This window comes from Fistularia commersonii, chromosome 9 (assembly GCF_037954325.1).
Source record: "Fistularia commersonii isolate RoL2024-O1a breed Wild chromosome 9, RoL_Fcom_v1.0, whole genome shotgun sequence".
Lineage (NCBI taxonomy): Eukaryota > Metazoa > Chordata > Actinopteri > Syngnathiformes > Fistulariidae > Fistularia > Fistularia commersonii.
Window position 1 is genome coordinate 10094271 of NC_141292.1, and position 15859 is coordinate 10110129.

Here is a 15859-nt window from a genome sequence, read left to right on the forward strand (position 1 = left end):
ACTATAGTTTTTAATATATCCTGATGTGATTTCTGATATTTTTAGTCAATTTTCTGCTTAATGTTAGCATTACATTCTAGTAATTGATCAATTTCAAGATATTTCTGTTTGATTTTAAGATTATTTTTCTGACACCGCATGACTCTACCGGCCTTGAATGATATTAAAGCTCATATTAAAATACAATTTCTTCCCCTGCCATTTTGCACCCAGTAGTGGCGTTTTCGGCCTGCGCAGAATAATTTGTTGATGTCGCACCTTAAACACAAGGGTTGGAGACACAGTTGCTTATCTAACATCACAAATAATGATTAATATGAAATAATACGTTTACAACACCATTTAAAACAGATTTCATACCAACCTCAGCTGCAGTCAGTGTACTTACTCACAGGGTCGGGATAAAACATCCTGACAATGACATAGATGCTGAACATGAACATCTCAAAAATCGTGTTTTGATTTTTTTATTCAGTCTGCACATTAGCACAAGGGATTTGAAATGCTGAATTGTAGACGTGAGTGAAATGTAGACCTTTACCTTTCACTTTATACAAAGTCAAGCAGTTTAACAAAATATTGTGTCAACTGTTTTGGAGTTAAAGCCATGTCACCACATTGTCTCTTAAGTCCAGATGCTAAATATCATGCTTTAATTTTTACCTCATGAAAAACTGATAAAAAAAATTTGCCTTGTATTTAGTAGCCTCTTTAACCCCCGCTGGTCAAGGCAGAAGGCCGCTCACATTTAGCTCAGATCTGTCCAAGTTTTCTGTGAACCAATAGGCAGTTTTTCCTCTCTACTGTCTCTTAGTGCCTTCTCATAGGGGAATGTTTGGTTTCTGTAAATAATTTGAAACAGTATGGTTCAGACTTGCTCTGCATGGTAGTGAGAGGACTCTGTTGTGATTTAGTGCAATATTAAAACCGCTGTTGAAGCTGGTTTGAACAGACCCAAATACAGAGGGTTTCACCCACCTATGACATATTATACAGTTAAGACTTGAAAATAGTCCAAACGAATCCCATAAATTCCCGTGAAACTGCCGATTCATCAAATGTCTAATCACATTAGAACCACAGAGAATATAACTATTAGATAATTACTGTGATAAAATATATCCTACATTTACACCTTGATGGCTTCATTGTGAGGCAGAATCACAAAAACTGTGTCACTGTCCAAGCACTTGTTCATGGACCAATGTCTGTGTGTTCTTGTGTGTTTGGGGAGGGGTGGCAATGGATAAAAGTGGCTGCTGATGCCTCAGCCAAGGCTCTCATATTGAGATCGTTTTTTTATTCCCCATTAACAATCTAAAGTAAGTCTTGATTGACAATTACTGTCTTGATTGTAAATCAAGTTCCGGCAGTCACTTGTCACTTTCCCTGTTGTTACTTCATAAGACTCATCCCTACAGCTCTGCAGTGATCCATACACCCTCAATTAGTCCTCTGGCCCGGCTTGACTGACGATGCCTGCATGTTTGGCTTGTGGCTGGTTGCTCAGCCTCGTATCACTTCCCTGAAATTCACTCTGACAAAAGATCCATATTGCTTTTAATTTGTCAACTGGAAGTCTTTTAAAGTGAAACGAGCCATTCAAGAACCGAATGCTGTTTTCTTTGTTTTTTCTTTTTTCTTTTCTTAATTCCAGTCAGGGTTCATGATGGTAATTAGGGTTGTGTAGAAAGAACAAAATAGCAAGTGATTAAAATGAATGCACAGTGTCCCGGGTAATCACAATCACCATCAAGGATTTGATTTTGATACTCTTGCTTCTGGTCACGTTTTTATTCCAATACCGATCCTGCTTCCTGAACATAGCAAGGTGTGTCATTTCTCAGCAACTGTGGTTGAAGGCATCTGAAATTTGCATTGGAGGCAGCAAAGCATAATCTGTGCAAACCAGCATCATGACATCGCTACTTTGGTTTCATTTTAATCAGTTTATTACGATTGAATACCTTAATGAGCTGACGTTTTGACAAGCAAAGCATTTACTGACTGAGGTACTCTCTGTAATTACCGCACACAGCTGTTGTGTCAGGAGTGGAGTTAAGGCATATTTTTCTTCAAAAAAAACCCAAAACGTTCCGCGTGTTGGATTGTTGAACACCGTCAATACCATAAAGCACCATTTGCTTTTCTCAGCTAAGTAGCAAGAGGAGAATCTCCGGGGAGCAGCTATCTTCTTTTCTAACCACAGGGATTATAGCTGATAAAGGATTTTCCCACAAATCACCTGATAACCCCCACTATTGAAAGGTGAAAACAGTAGATCATGTAAGGTGGCACCTTCAGACCATGAAACTTTTATGAATTTGTAAAGAAATCTCAATATCAACAGCATTAATGTGTTTCAACCCAGCATTTTCATATCATTTATGTGAAAGACGACAGAACCGGGCTTTTAATAATTAACTGTTGCGTGTGACGGCCGGGTTGTGAAGGATGTCCGTGTCGATACACACCCAAGACCCGCCTTGAATTTACATCTCCTTCTCTTCAAGGAGTGAGCTACAAAGTTACTATTAAAAATTGGAAAGCAAATCCCCGTCTGTGAGCACCAAGCTGGACACTAACATATCAACTTTGTCCTCCCCTGCATGTTTACTCACTCCAGTCTTCCTGTAAGAGGCGGGGCCCTTACAGTAGGGAGGATACCCCCCCCCTCCGAACCAACCAACCTCCCTCCCACCCCCCCCAGTGGAGAAGAGAGTGTAGGGAGGGCAGGAGCAGCCAGCTGGGTTGTAGGAGTAATAAAGAAGGAGAATCAATAGGGCATGCAATGGAGCCAAGGTGCTGCCATTCATCACGCCGCCTCCCTGACTCCCATCATTCATCATGCTCAATGAGGCAGCAAATAGGAAAATGACTATTTGTATCAAACACATCTGCACTCATCCACCAAGGTATTTTATTCCCATTAACTCACAGAGTAAAATACAGGCGGGCTTGTTGTTTTTCTCCCCTCCTTCTCGTGATTGTTAGCCGTCTTTGTGTTGAACGTGTCCGTGCTTATGGTGAAAAATCTCTCAGACAAAGAACGTATTTTAAGCGGAGCACCCCCCCCCCCACATGCACACACACACACACACACATACCTCCCCACTTGTTTTCTTTGCAGGCAAACATTTTTATGGCGTTCCAAATATCTCAACCACACCCTGCATTCCCGCCCAGGTCTCACACCCTCCTCCCCGTCATCCTTTATGTGCTGTCATTGGCCAGCTTTCATGGATGTCTTCATCCGGCTGCTTGGCTCTGGGTACCAAACACTTTCTATTTGCCTTTTGGGTTTACACTCCAGTAATAAATCTCCCCGCTTGACTCTAAGTGCGGGTTGTATTATTCCAGAGCGGCTTATTGACGCTTTTGCACTATAAATTACCCGTGCCAGGTAAGATGGAGGTGCAGCTCTGCCGCTAAAGGCTGGGATGGGATGCAAATGTTGAGGACTATCATCATTATAGTGTAATACCCCATGAAATGGCAGGATCATTACAGTCTATGGCGGGATCATTATTGTCTATGAGCTTTATGAGGTTCCAAGGGAATGGCAGAGGAGAACCGGCGTGCACGTTGCTTGTGCCTCTTCAAGCCCTTCAACCTTTACATTAAAGTGCCACTGTTTGTTTTGAGGCTGCTTCCCCTGCGGAGACCCCATCACAACATTACGGGCCTGCAGTTTTAATTGGATCTGTCAAATTATAATTAATGTGGATGATCCTCAAAACACAAAACATAAACAACCAGATTCTCATTGAGAGGCAAATAATACAATCTGGATATAGAGGGAACATGTTTTTATCTTGTTTCCACCGAGAGCGGATAGTAAGACAAGCTGTCCTGGTTTTTGCCTTACAAATTTTTGGGTCAAAAAAAATTTAAGGCTACATAACAGTTTAAAAACTAATTTCAAATGTGTGTAAAAGTGTCTGTATTTGGGCACACGGCAAATCAAGTAAGCTGTAATCTCCTCATAGTTGCTTGTCAAATCATAGTTGAGTTGATAAACGTTCCTCGCAACACACGCTCATATACATATACAGTATATGCCAATAAAAGTGTGCATTTATGACTGTTTGTCTCTATATTTTTCAGATTTATTTGATGTAACATAACAAATATGCAGAAATGCATCAATAAATAACCTTAACTGATGTGCTGCACAACAAATTTTTCAAATTAAAATTGGGGATGGAATCTTCATTGTATTACATGGCCTGGAGATTTTGGCCACACGTCGGTTTCAGTTTGATTTGAGATACACTGATATTTTTTTTTTTCATATTTTTTTTTAAATCAAATGGACATTTTATCATTTCTTATCTGGGGAATTTTATTCTTAGTGGTTCAAGAAGGTAGTTGCATAAGAACTTCAGGAAGTCCTGATCTAAAGAACTCCATCATCTAGAGATGATTGGACAAAATTTTCTATTGATTTGATTATTATGAGACGGTTATTATTATTAGACATCAGCTTTCTTCTTCTCTGTGATTCACAGGCACAGTTGGTTTCCGAACCATTCACCATCTTCCAACCTCATCTTCAAGTGAGCAGATGCGTTCACGTGTTTTGTTCACGCAGCAACATTGTATCAATGGCTCGTAATTACACCTGACCTCTGACCTCTGCTTAACCAAAGCACATTAAAAACTGACTAGGCACTGAAGAGCACTTTAAATTTATGCAGTGCAATTTAACATTGCCTTCATTTGAAATTCCCCTGAAAATATCAGTTATTAAAGTTGATTCATTTGTTTCCCGCTATTCTATAATTTCTTGTCTCGTCTGGCACCATTTTCTTTATTACTTTGTCTTACTTTTTCCATGTTTTCTTTTTTTCTATTTTTTTCTTTTTTTATTTTTATTTTTAGGTAATTTCTTAATCCAGTGACCTTTATAAATCATTTTGAAAAAAACAAAAACACAAAGGGGTTTTCTTAAATCAGTCCTTCATAGGATCTTAGCAGCTGCCATATGTCCTGACCTGAGAAAGAGAAAATGCATTTCTAAAACGCTACTGATTACTTTTGAATTTGGAATAATATAATGGAAACTGGTGGGGAAAAATAGAAAATGACCAGAGATGTAACTGAGAATGACAGAACATTGAATTGTAATATTTAATTGTACGACAAGGTCCACTTCACCCTGTCCAAAGCTACATCTGTACCTCTGTGTCATTGCAAACTGGATGAAAGTCACTAGTTCATTATAAGCATTTAATAACATAATTGTAAGTTTGAGATAATATGGTGATTTGTGCTTTAGTGAAGTAGAAACCAAAACAGGCGTGTGACAATTTTTTCCCCCTCAAGATCCCGACAGTAAACAAAAACAGACAGCAAAGTTCTGAAAAATCTTTGCACTTTGCTTTTTTTCCCCCATGTTGCCAAACCTCCTCCGTCTGGCTCCCAGCCTGCGCCCCACTTTCCACTGGCCCCTCAGGAAGCCACCGGCAAAGTCGAAGACTGCAAGAGCAGGGCCTTTCAGATTCATAAAATTCATAGGATTTTTCACAAATGAATGAACACAATTTTCTAGCAATTTCCTCATTATGCAAATATGCAAAATATCACATTTAGGCCAATTAGAGCTCCACACAGTTCCAAATTTAACCGTTTAAGCCATAATTGCAGAAACTATCAAATAATTACCGCTGCTAATTGTGAATATTTGTGACAGATACAACAAATTCTCACACAAATTACATTTTATTCAAGGAGCCATTGTAAGTTTTTCCTTTTCCTTCTGTTTGTTTGTTTTTCTTTTTTTTTTCCAGAGAGTCTAATTTCACTTACATAACCATTTGAGCTGAGTGCTTGTTGTCAAATTTGAACAATTCATAAAGCTGCCGTGTGGAATGATGAGCTAAATTGGTCCAGAATTCACTCAATACTTTAATGGTGTCCTCCGCTTGCCTTTTGGTTGGTGGGACAGACATCGCGTGCTATTAGTGGAGGTGTCACATAGTCTTCCTGCGGGAGATGATAGAAGGTGATGGCCTCTTATCACCACGCCTCCGTTCGCAGTGAAATATCCCATTTTTTTGTTAAAACAAGCCATTTAATAGCAATATAATAGGACATTTTTGTGACAATGCCTTTTTATCTTCTTTTTCTTTCAACCCCCACCCCACCCCCCTCACCATAATAAACTGCAGGGAGAACTGGGTGCTGCATTCAGGGAAGGTCATCTATAGACATGGACATCTATTCCACAGCTAATACTAGACACAGGCATTTATAACTGTCTCGGTGGTGACCCGTTAGCGGATTATGGATGTCCCCCTCGGGCAGTGATTTGTTTAATCCGTGGAAATGGTCCTGGTGCTGTGTAAACAAGCCAAGTGCAGAATGAAGGTGGCCACCCGAGCGTGGCGGGGAGGCCCTATTTGTCAGGGACCCTTCATAAAATATGGGGATGGCGTTGGAGATGTGATGACTTCATTTTGCACAGAGGGCAAAAAGCCTCAAAGACTATTCCAGGGAATTCAACCACGTGAGAAATTTTTGTGAATTCTTTCAATCTGCCGGTGCAGAAAAAAAAATGGAGATGCAAGAGGGCAGAGGAGCTGGGGGTATTTCAGATATTGGGTTAACAATAACACATTTTTAATCTTTTTCCTTCTTTTTGTTGGTAATAAAAACGGTTTCTTGTTTTATTCACTTTGTCAGAAAAAGAGATTCCCAGTGATTTCTCCTTTTCTATTTGGTCCTTGCTCAACATCCAGGTACCACCACACTGTCCAGCCTCAATCCAATACAGGGTTTTAAAGTTTTAGATTTCAAAACATGATTTGAACTTTAGCTGATTTCGTGCAGATTGTTTTTTTGTTTTTTTTGTCAAGTGCTTGCTGATTTTCATATCAAATTCCCCTGCAAATAGAGTTAATTTCCTCTGGATTTTCAAAAAACTTAATGCAATTTCTTGCATTTGAAGGGAAAATTACAAAACATCTCTTGCTAATTATTGGATAGAGCTGTTTTGGTTTTACTTGATGTCTTAACAGTGCACTAATGTGATGTCCTTGCATTTTTTTTCAAAAATCCATTTAAATTGCTGATAAATTAAATGAAATTACATATATAATATTGATATAAAAAAATTGAAGTCAACTATATCATCATAAAATGTTCACACATATTCAAAGGTATTTTTCAGGATCAGATTACTGACACTGGATCTGATTTCTTTTCCTTAAATGGCTGTAAAAGACGACTGAATCTGAGTTTGGTTGAAGGAAGGAGGGGGCCCGTGGATTTGCGCCCTGGGGCCGCATATGTGTCTGATTCGTGCCTGCATTCGTGATCTCTCTCTGAGATCAAATAAACAGTAACATTCACGAAGCTGCAGTCAAACTGATGAACACAGTATATCTATATGATTCAGCAGCGAAAACTCATTCTGCTTCCTCTTTTTTTTCTATCCTCACTCTGCCATGATCCCTTTCCAGGCAAACACACACACACACACACACACACACACACACACACACACACTCCCGGCTGTAGCACCGGACCCTCATGGAGAATGATTCCAGGAGTGAATAGAGATGAAGGAGGGGATATTAAGTCACTCTATATAACATCCAGGACACAATGCCGTGGTGATTGATGGGGGACAAAGTGGGAACAGCAGGACTAGGGGGTGGGGGTGGGGAGGTTGGAGGGTGGGGTCCTGAGAGACAGCAGGGGTGTAAATATGGGAGAGAGAAAGCAGAGGAGAGGAGGTGAACAGAGGGAAAACACATTTCGGGAGGGACTGAGCCGAGTTTGAAGTCTATTTGTATGAGTAATCAGCAGCCCATCCACCAGCGAACACACACTGCTCTCCCTCTCTTCCCCTTTCTCTCGCTGTCAGCCATGTTTACCTACTGATTTTCTCAACAAGACAGCCATTGACACTGGATGGATGGGGCTAATCCGACACAGAGAGGAACAGCTCTGCCGGGGTTACAGGTCTGAGATAGAGCGCGCTCCACGCACTCCCCTCACCTAATCTTCCGGCAAATATTTATCACTATCAATTTGGTCTGACTCCGTGACATTAAAATACCACGTATAGATAACCTCTCGCCAGAGAATCGATCCGGGTTCCCGCAGCCCCGACCGGCGCCTCCTCTCTCTGGGAAGCAAGCCAGAGGATCAGGTGGAGAAGGTCACTTTAGTGGCACATCACACCTGATACCAAACAGGTCATCCGTGCCGCTGCGGCTAAGGCCTCCAGAGAGGCTCAATGCATTTTAATTGGGATTTAGTCTGAGGGTGGTGGATACCAAAGTCCAAATACCAACTGGGCACTGAAAAAAACAAAAAGCCTCAAAGCAACAAGGGACATGATGCATTTATCTGGAAAAATCCACATTGTTTACTCTATGACATGAAACATGAAACTACATTACCCAGAATTCCAGGGAACGGAGAGCTCTTCTCAGAGAAGTATGATCCCCTGCGAAAATCAGATGTTAACTTTGCTGCTAGCACTGAGCTCTCATAACTTTAAGAAATGTTTAAAAAATGTTTTTGTTTTATTTCAGCCTTAAACTTGACGCAAAGCAATGTTTCCGTTTTCTGCTTGTTGTCTTGGTTCAAGGGTTTAAATGTTTAGATGTTATATGAATAGTATATCAATAAATATGGCATTCCATTGCAGAGACTTAGCAATTGGTAACAAAGGCCCCTATAGCGTAACGACAGTGTTTTTCTTGGAATTGAATTAGCCTTGGAACCATAAATACTGGGTGTATTTTTGATGATGAGGTATGATTTGAATATTCATTTGCAATTCTCTTTGTTTGTCCATGGAGTACTTGTCATTCAGTGGAGTCACTACTCTGCAACAACAACAGTGAGTGAACTATATTGTGTCGCTTAATGCAATCACACAAAAAACACATAATTTTTTCCCTGCCCCTTTTTTCACAACGACCAGCAACTATAGATACATGAAAAATGCTAAATTCAGGTTTTGCCTTTGGTTACAGCTCCATTGAGCCAGGAAAGGGAAAGGTGGCTGCAGAATCTTGGAGTCTTAGCCACCTGACGGGAGGCTGAATTTTGGGTTCTTGTATGGATGGACATGCAGGAAATCTAAAGGTTGTATTAACTTCTTTATTTACACCCTCATGTCAGTGCTCCTCTCCAAAAATCCCTTTAAAACTGCAGTCTTGATCCCATTCAGTCACCTTTGCTATACTGAACAACAATCATAACCAAGTTTTAACCCATCAAATAATCTGGCTAGCTGTGGTAAAATTAGAGATTTTCCAAGGCGAGTCAAGAATGGGAGTGAGGGTAAACATTAAATAACATACTTATTTCACTGATTTAGTCTTAATGGATCGTTTTTCTTTATTTTTTGGGCACCTAGAACCTACAGTTTTTTAAAGCGTTTTTTTTTCTCCCATCAGATGGGAATTACATTAGCGCTGGGATTTTTCTTTCAAATTATTATTTTTCTCATCACTAAAGTTTCCAACTAGTACATTTCTCTAAAGGAATCAGGAGTTTTAACTATATTCTTCAACTGTAGCTCCTGCAGTATCCACTGGTTACCGCCATTTCCTGTATCCAGCGGTTGCCAGGCAACACATTTCTCATCAAGAACTCTTGGGAGGAGAACAAATCCGAATGTTTCTTTTTCAATTTAAAAACTAGAGAAAAAGTGCATGAAGTAGAGGAGTGGACTCAACAGTAAAATGTAGATCTCAAAAATGTGTCACAAACATTTTATTAATGTTCAAGTGATGTTTTACTTCTCATTCAGCTTTTTCATTCAGTGTTAGCTGACTTGTGAATCAGTCTGGTTTTATGTTGCATTCCTAATCCAATGACATTAATCAATTGCAGAGTCACAGGATGAAAATGAACCTTTGTGGTTAAATCCGGTTAAATATCTGGTTAAACATGGCAAAGAACTAGATTAAGAGTTTCCTTGATGAAGAGTATGAAGAGTGATGTAACCTCACTCGATTCTAAAAGGACACAAAAAATCTTAAATATTCCCTATAACTCTGATATTCTTTGTGTTATTCAATGGCCATTTAATTTCATTATTCTTGCATTTTTTGTGAATTTCATGCTTGCTTTTTTCTTTTTCTTTCTCACATTTACGATAAAATCTTTTAGTCTCTCGCTGATTTTCAGTTATTCTTGGGATTTCTCCCTGATTTTAAGGTAATTACTTACCAAATATATCCTATTCTTCACTGTTAAGACAAGTCAGTGAAATTCATTCATTCATTATCTATCCTGCTTGTCCTGCAGTGAGGGTCGCAGCGGGCTAGAGCCTATTCCAGTTGTCATTGGACAAGAAACTGGGTTCAACCTGGCCGGGTCACGACTGTGGCCACATATAGAGATATACAGCCTTTCATTCTTTTATTCAAATCATGTCTTAGGACATGGAACTATTCAGTCATTTGTTCATGATTATTTAAAAAAATGACAAGATAAAAATGAACATAAAATCATACATTCCAACGGACCTTTGGAAAATGATACATTTGGTCTGCATTAAATTGAAATTGAATCACTGACACCGAAACTGTGATGTTTTAACCCCCGGCTGCAGAAACACTGCTGTCGAAATGTTATTTCCACAACTTCATTACAATTCAGGCAAATCACATAAGACACGTGGGCGTGTGTGTGTGTGTATGTGTGTGCATGTGCGTGTGTGTGCGTGTGCGTGTGCGTGTGCGTGTGTGTGTGTGTGTGTGTGTGTGTGTGTGTGCATGTGTGTGTGTGTGTGTGTGTGTGTGTGTGTGTGTGTGTGTGTGTGTGTGTGTGTGCAGCACTGCGAACCAGCTGACTTTTCTCCTCCCCCCTCCTCTCGCATCACGCTAATTGACCGAGGCCGTTCATACACACATTTCTCTCTAATTTCACATTTGCTATTCCAGCAGTGGCCGCGGCACGTCTCAAGGAATACACCCCCCCATACACACACACACACCTGGCACCCCACCACCCACGATGAGTCCATCAATGACGCCCCCACTTCCCCACCCCCCACGTCCCACACCCCTTTCATAAATGACTTGTTTTGTCCGATAATCAAACCACCACCGTACCCTAAAACCCGGCTTGGGTGTATTTACTTATTTATCTATTTATTTTAAGGGTGGGGTACACGCGGGCGCGCACACGCTCCCAAAGTCATCCAGTTTGCTCTAATCATTACAATTAGTCGTGAATTATCACCGGACTCTGACAGACGTTCCTTGTAATTCTCTTTTATTTCCACCCCGCGCTAATCAGCGGCTCTCATTACAAACGCTGATTAAACCGCAAATTACCCAGCAGCGGCCCCGTCCGCGCCCGCCGGGGCCCCGCTCAATATCAATTAGGTCCAGCAGCCCGTCTCCGCTCTCCCGGCGCTTCCAAATGCTTGATAGTGCCACTTATTAGTTTGGAAAACTCGGAAAATACCAATAATCAACGGCCTCGGAGCCGCAAGGAAACAGAGCAGGTCTTTTTCTCCCCCTATTTTTTTTTCATTCTCTTCTTTTGTCCCGGCAGATAGAATCACATGGCCGGTGTTTCTGCAAGACCTGCGTGTTGTCAGGGGAAAAAAACAACATCATATAGATACTGTGGACATCTTCACATTTACATATAGAAATATATAAATGTGATGTGTATATATACATATATGCACGCTCACATCACATTTATATATATATATATATATATATAAATGTGATCTGTATATTTCTATATATATACATATATATATTTGTAAATGTGAAGATATACACAGTATCTATATGATGTTTTTTCCTCTGACTACACGCAGGTCTTGCAGACATACATATGTAACTCGTGGTTGTATAAAGATGAGGCCTACACTTCAAGATAGTTCCTATTCCACGAATATTGACAGCAATCTGTTGTACAGTTCTGTCTTCTGTGCAATAACCCCATATCCAATGTTTTCATAGTACAAACACAGAACTATAGATCCACCTATATATATATATATATATATATATATATATACTTGTACGTACTTTTTATGTTTTATTCATTTTTTATCGATTTCTATAGGTTTTTTTCTAATTGATGTTTATATGAAATCTTGTACCCTTTGAGTAGGAGCTCCTTCTGCAACAAAAAGCATTTTTACCCTGGAGGATCAATAAAGTAATTCCCATTCTGATTTCAATGTTATTATGTTTGAATAATTTTAAACGCGTACATGTATATAAGGAGAGAGCGAGGGGAAGAGAGATTGCAGATATTCTTGATTGCTGTTTCTTTTTTGTTGTTTTTTTGTTTTGTTTTTTTGCTGAGATTCTTTTTGCGCAATAATTAGCGTCATTAATGCGTCACAAATCTCTAATCTGGCGTCATTAGGTCGCTTCGGCTGCAGACAGAAAGGCCGGGTGTCTGTCTGCCCCCCCGAGTTAACCCGGTCCTGCTTGAAAGGAAACGATTAAAAGCCGATCACGGTCACCTGACTGAAAATCCTGCGCGGGGGGTTGAGGCTTCTGACGCAAAAAAAGAAAAAAATGTTGGTAATTATTTATATTTATTCAACTTGTTTCAAAGCGAGTCTGATTTGCATGAATATTTAGACAACGTCGTTGCAAGCCTTTAAAATGCCACCTTATCCTTTCTAGCTCTGATCCAGTCAGATCACATATAATGCAATATTTTTAACTAGTCCCCTACCAGACTATTTTTTTCTGTTTCCATCATTGCTTTTCCTCAACACAATCAAATGTAAAGAATATTAAGCCTGGAAAGGTTTCATAAAATGTTTGTGTTGTGGAAAATTATGGAAAAGGAAATGACATTGATCTAAAATATATAAATAAGTCTATTCATCTATTCATATATATATATATATATATATATATATATGTGTGTGTGTGTGTGTGTGTGTACATATATACACATATACGTATGTATGTATAGCTAGATAGCGATATAGATAAATAGATAGTTAGATAGATACACCTTTTGAAACTGCATACACATTATTTAAACATTTTATTTTATATGGGCCATAATGCCAACAATATATTTTTAACTGGGGGAGGGCATTGTAGCTGCTCATGTTTATTTACCTCCATTAAGGCATGTCTGCAGTTCAACTGTTGGGGGGGGGTGCTTTGTGTTAAAGCTGCAATTGCATAGAATTCTGCCTTTTTTATTTTTCAACCCGCCAACATTTCTGGCAGATGCAACGTATTAATGACCTTTTCTCAACTGCCAAGTTTTAATGTCCAAACGGAGATGAGCAACCCTGGCAGAGGAGAGCGAATGTGTTTAGCACAAATTGTGATATTTGCTGCGAATCACCGCCGTGTGCACATTAGTGGTGGCTGAAACAGATTCAAAGTCTGTCACAATATTTCATCTTATGTTATGTTTTTGTCCTTTTTCTTCTGATGTGAATGAGTCATATGCTTTGCACTGCACCTTTCATAAATAAGATGCATCTCAGTGTGATTCAGGTTTAATTATTCAGATGAGTAGGGAAATTAAAGGAAGCATAGATAATAATAATGAAGCATGTTCTTCTGAAATGGTAAATGGATCATAAATATGATTTTCAGAGGTCAAATTACATAATCAGGTGAAAAATTGGTCGGTGTCAAATCATATCAATTTATTGTTTTGAATCCTTCCCGTTATTCATAGGTTTTATATCGTTTGTCACTCATGGTTTTCTGTGAAATTTGCTCTTTTACAGTAAAGAATGTCCTCAGTGTTTCTATTAGTTTATCCTGTGATAATATTATCCAGTGTCAGCACGAGGTGTTTTCTATCATCTACTCGGATTTCTGCGTTTTTTGGTAGTTTTATATGCAAAACATGGGAATTACTTTTAGTCAAAGATGGTTCTTAATTTCTTATCTCTGCCAAAATTACTACAACGGATTAAAAACAGTAATGTTTAAATAAATTCAAATTTTCCAGTTTTAATGGATGGGACTATTATTTCACCTTTTTTTCCACCGATAAATATTTCAGGAAACAGAGAATTGATCTGTAATGCTGTAAAATAGTATTTCAAAAGAAATATCCACAGAAGCGCTGCTTGATAACTTCGTCCATGGGGAGGACTTTCAGAGGTTATTACGGATGATATGATGTGCTGTACGGCTTCTTATTTTGCTTATTTCACACTAAAACAGAAAAGACAACCAAGCAAACCTTAGACATCATGAGCTAGGATGGTAAACACGGCTGCCCATACACACCCCTGACTGCAACCACACTCGCAATGTAGAGATTCATTGGGTTGAAATAAGGAAAAAAATAATAATAATTTTTTTTCTTATGAAGCCTGCAGTGACCGAATGGAGATATGAAATGCATGCATTCAACATACATGCTCCAATACATTCATTATTTTATTACACACTTTCATCCATTAATGCCTGGAGATTTTAGCGTGTATCTCTTCACCATAAAATGGATGAATGGACAAATAAATTTAAAAAAAGTAAGTAAATGCATTCATATATTTCAAACAGCCTTGTGAAAAACTATGAAATTGATTTTTTTCTTTCCATGGATCACACAAATCAATATCAGATGAAAAAAAAAGATTCAAATGATACTGAATGAGCTGTATTTTAAACACATGGCTTATGGGCCGTGTCAATTGTTTAGCTGGATTTACTGTGTGAATAAAAAGATTGTCTTCCAATCTATCCACAGGCGTATGGAGCTTTAACTCCTAATATAAGTGTGCATAAAGTTTAAATCTCTTTGAATAAAAAAAAAGCTACGATGAGGCAGATGAAGATTGGCAGATTGGCTTGTGCACATTTCTATATTTACTTGAAATACCTTTCAGCCAACAAATACATAAGGAACTGGCATGATGATTGTCAAGGTGTGAAAGCGATTTTCCACTCAGGGGCTAAGGCAACTGAAAAAGGACAAGTCTAAGACATCTAGATCTCATTTTTGATGCTGATTAGACTGCATGTTAAAAATGGATGGAGCTCAGAAAATTAGAGATCATTGGTCAACAAAAAGGTAAACACCAGTCTTATTGCGACACAACCAAAGTGTCACTTTATTTATGAATATGAGTGATGTTTGAACAGAGAAATTTGACGGATTGATAAGAAGTAACCAGTCTCCTTTGTAGTCAAAACGTCCTCTCAGATCATTTTTGAGAAAGAGTCTGTCACTACTCCTTCCTAATTTCAATTATTTGACTTTATCCAGTGGGACAATATATCATGTTTTTTCGGTTTGATCTCTTACTGTGGTGGAGCTGTACACGATGTGAAATATGTGACTCAGATTTACAAATCAACTGGTCATCACTGAGAAAACAAAGTGAGTTTCAGAGGCAAAGCGGCATCATTATGCAAAACCCTATGTTTATTTTGCTGGCCCTGGAAAAATTGCTTACAACTGGTAGCCTGTATGATGAAGACAGATGTTTCCAGAAAACACACTTTTGACATTTTTCCATTTTTATTTTGTATTTTTTGCATGTTTATATCAGGGTTGTCTGAGAACAACCAGCTACCTCGTGATCAAAGAAAGCATGCTCTGCTCTGCAGAGGAAGAAGAAAAGCAATTTCTAAATGTGGCCACAGAACAATTTGTTGGTTAATTGTGCTTCTAATTCATGTTTCACTCTAGTGTCATTACTTTGTCGTGTTTGTTCCTTAATTTCACACACATTTAGCTGCAAACTTACAATCAAAGGGATTTTCACTCTTTATCCACCCTATGTTACTGACATACCAACCTTAGAACACATCATCATTTTATTACCTGGTGCTCATTAGAAGAAAAAAAAAATCTCCAGTATCTTTATAATAAAAGGCTATTAAAACTTAATTGTAAATTTCTCTCAGTTATT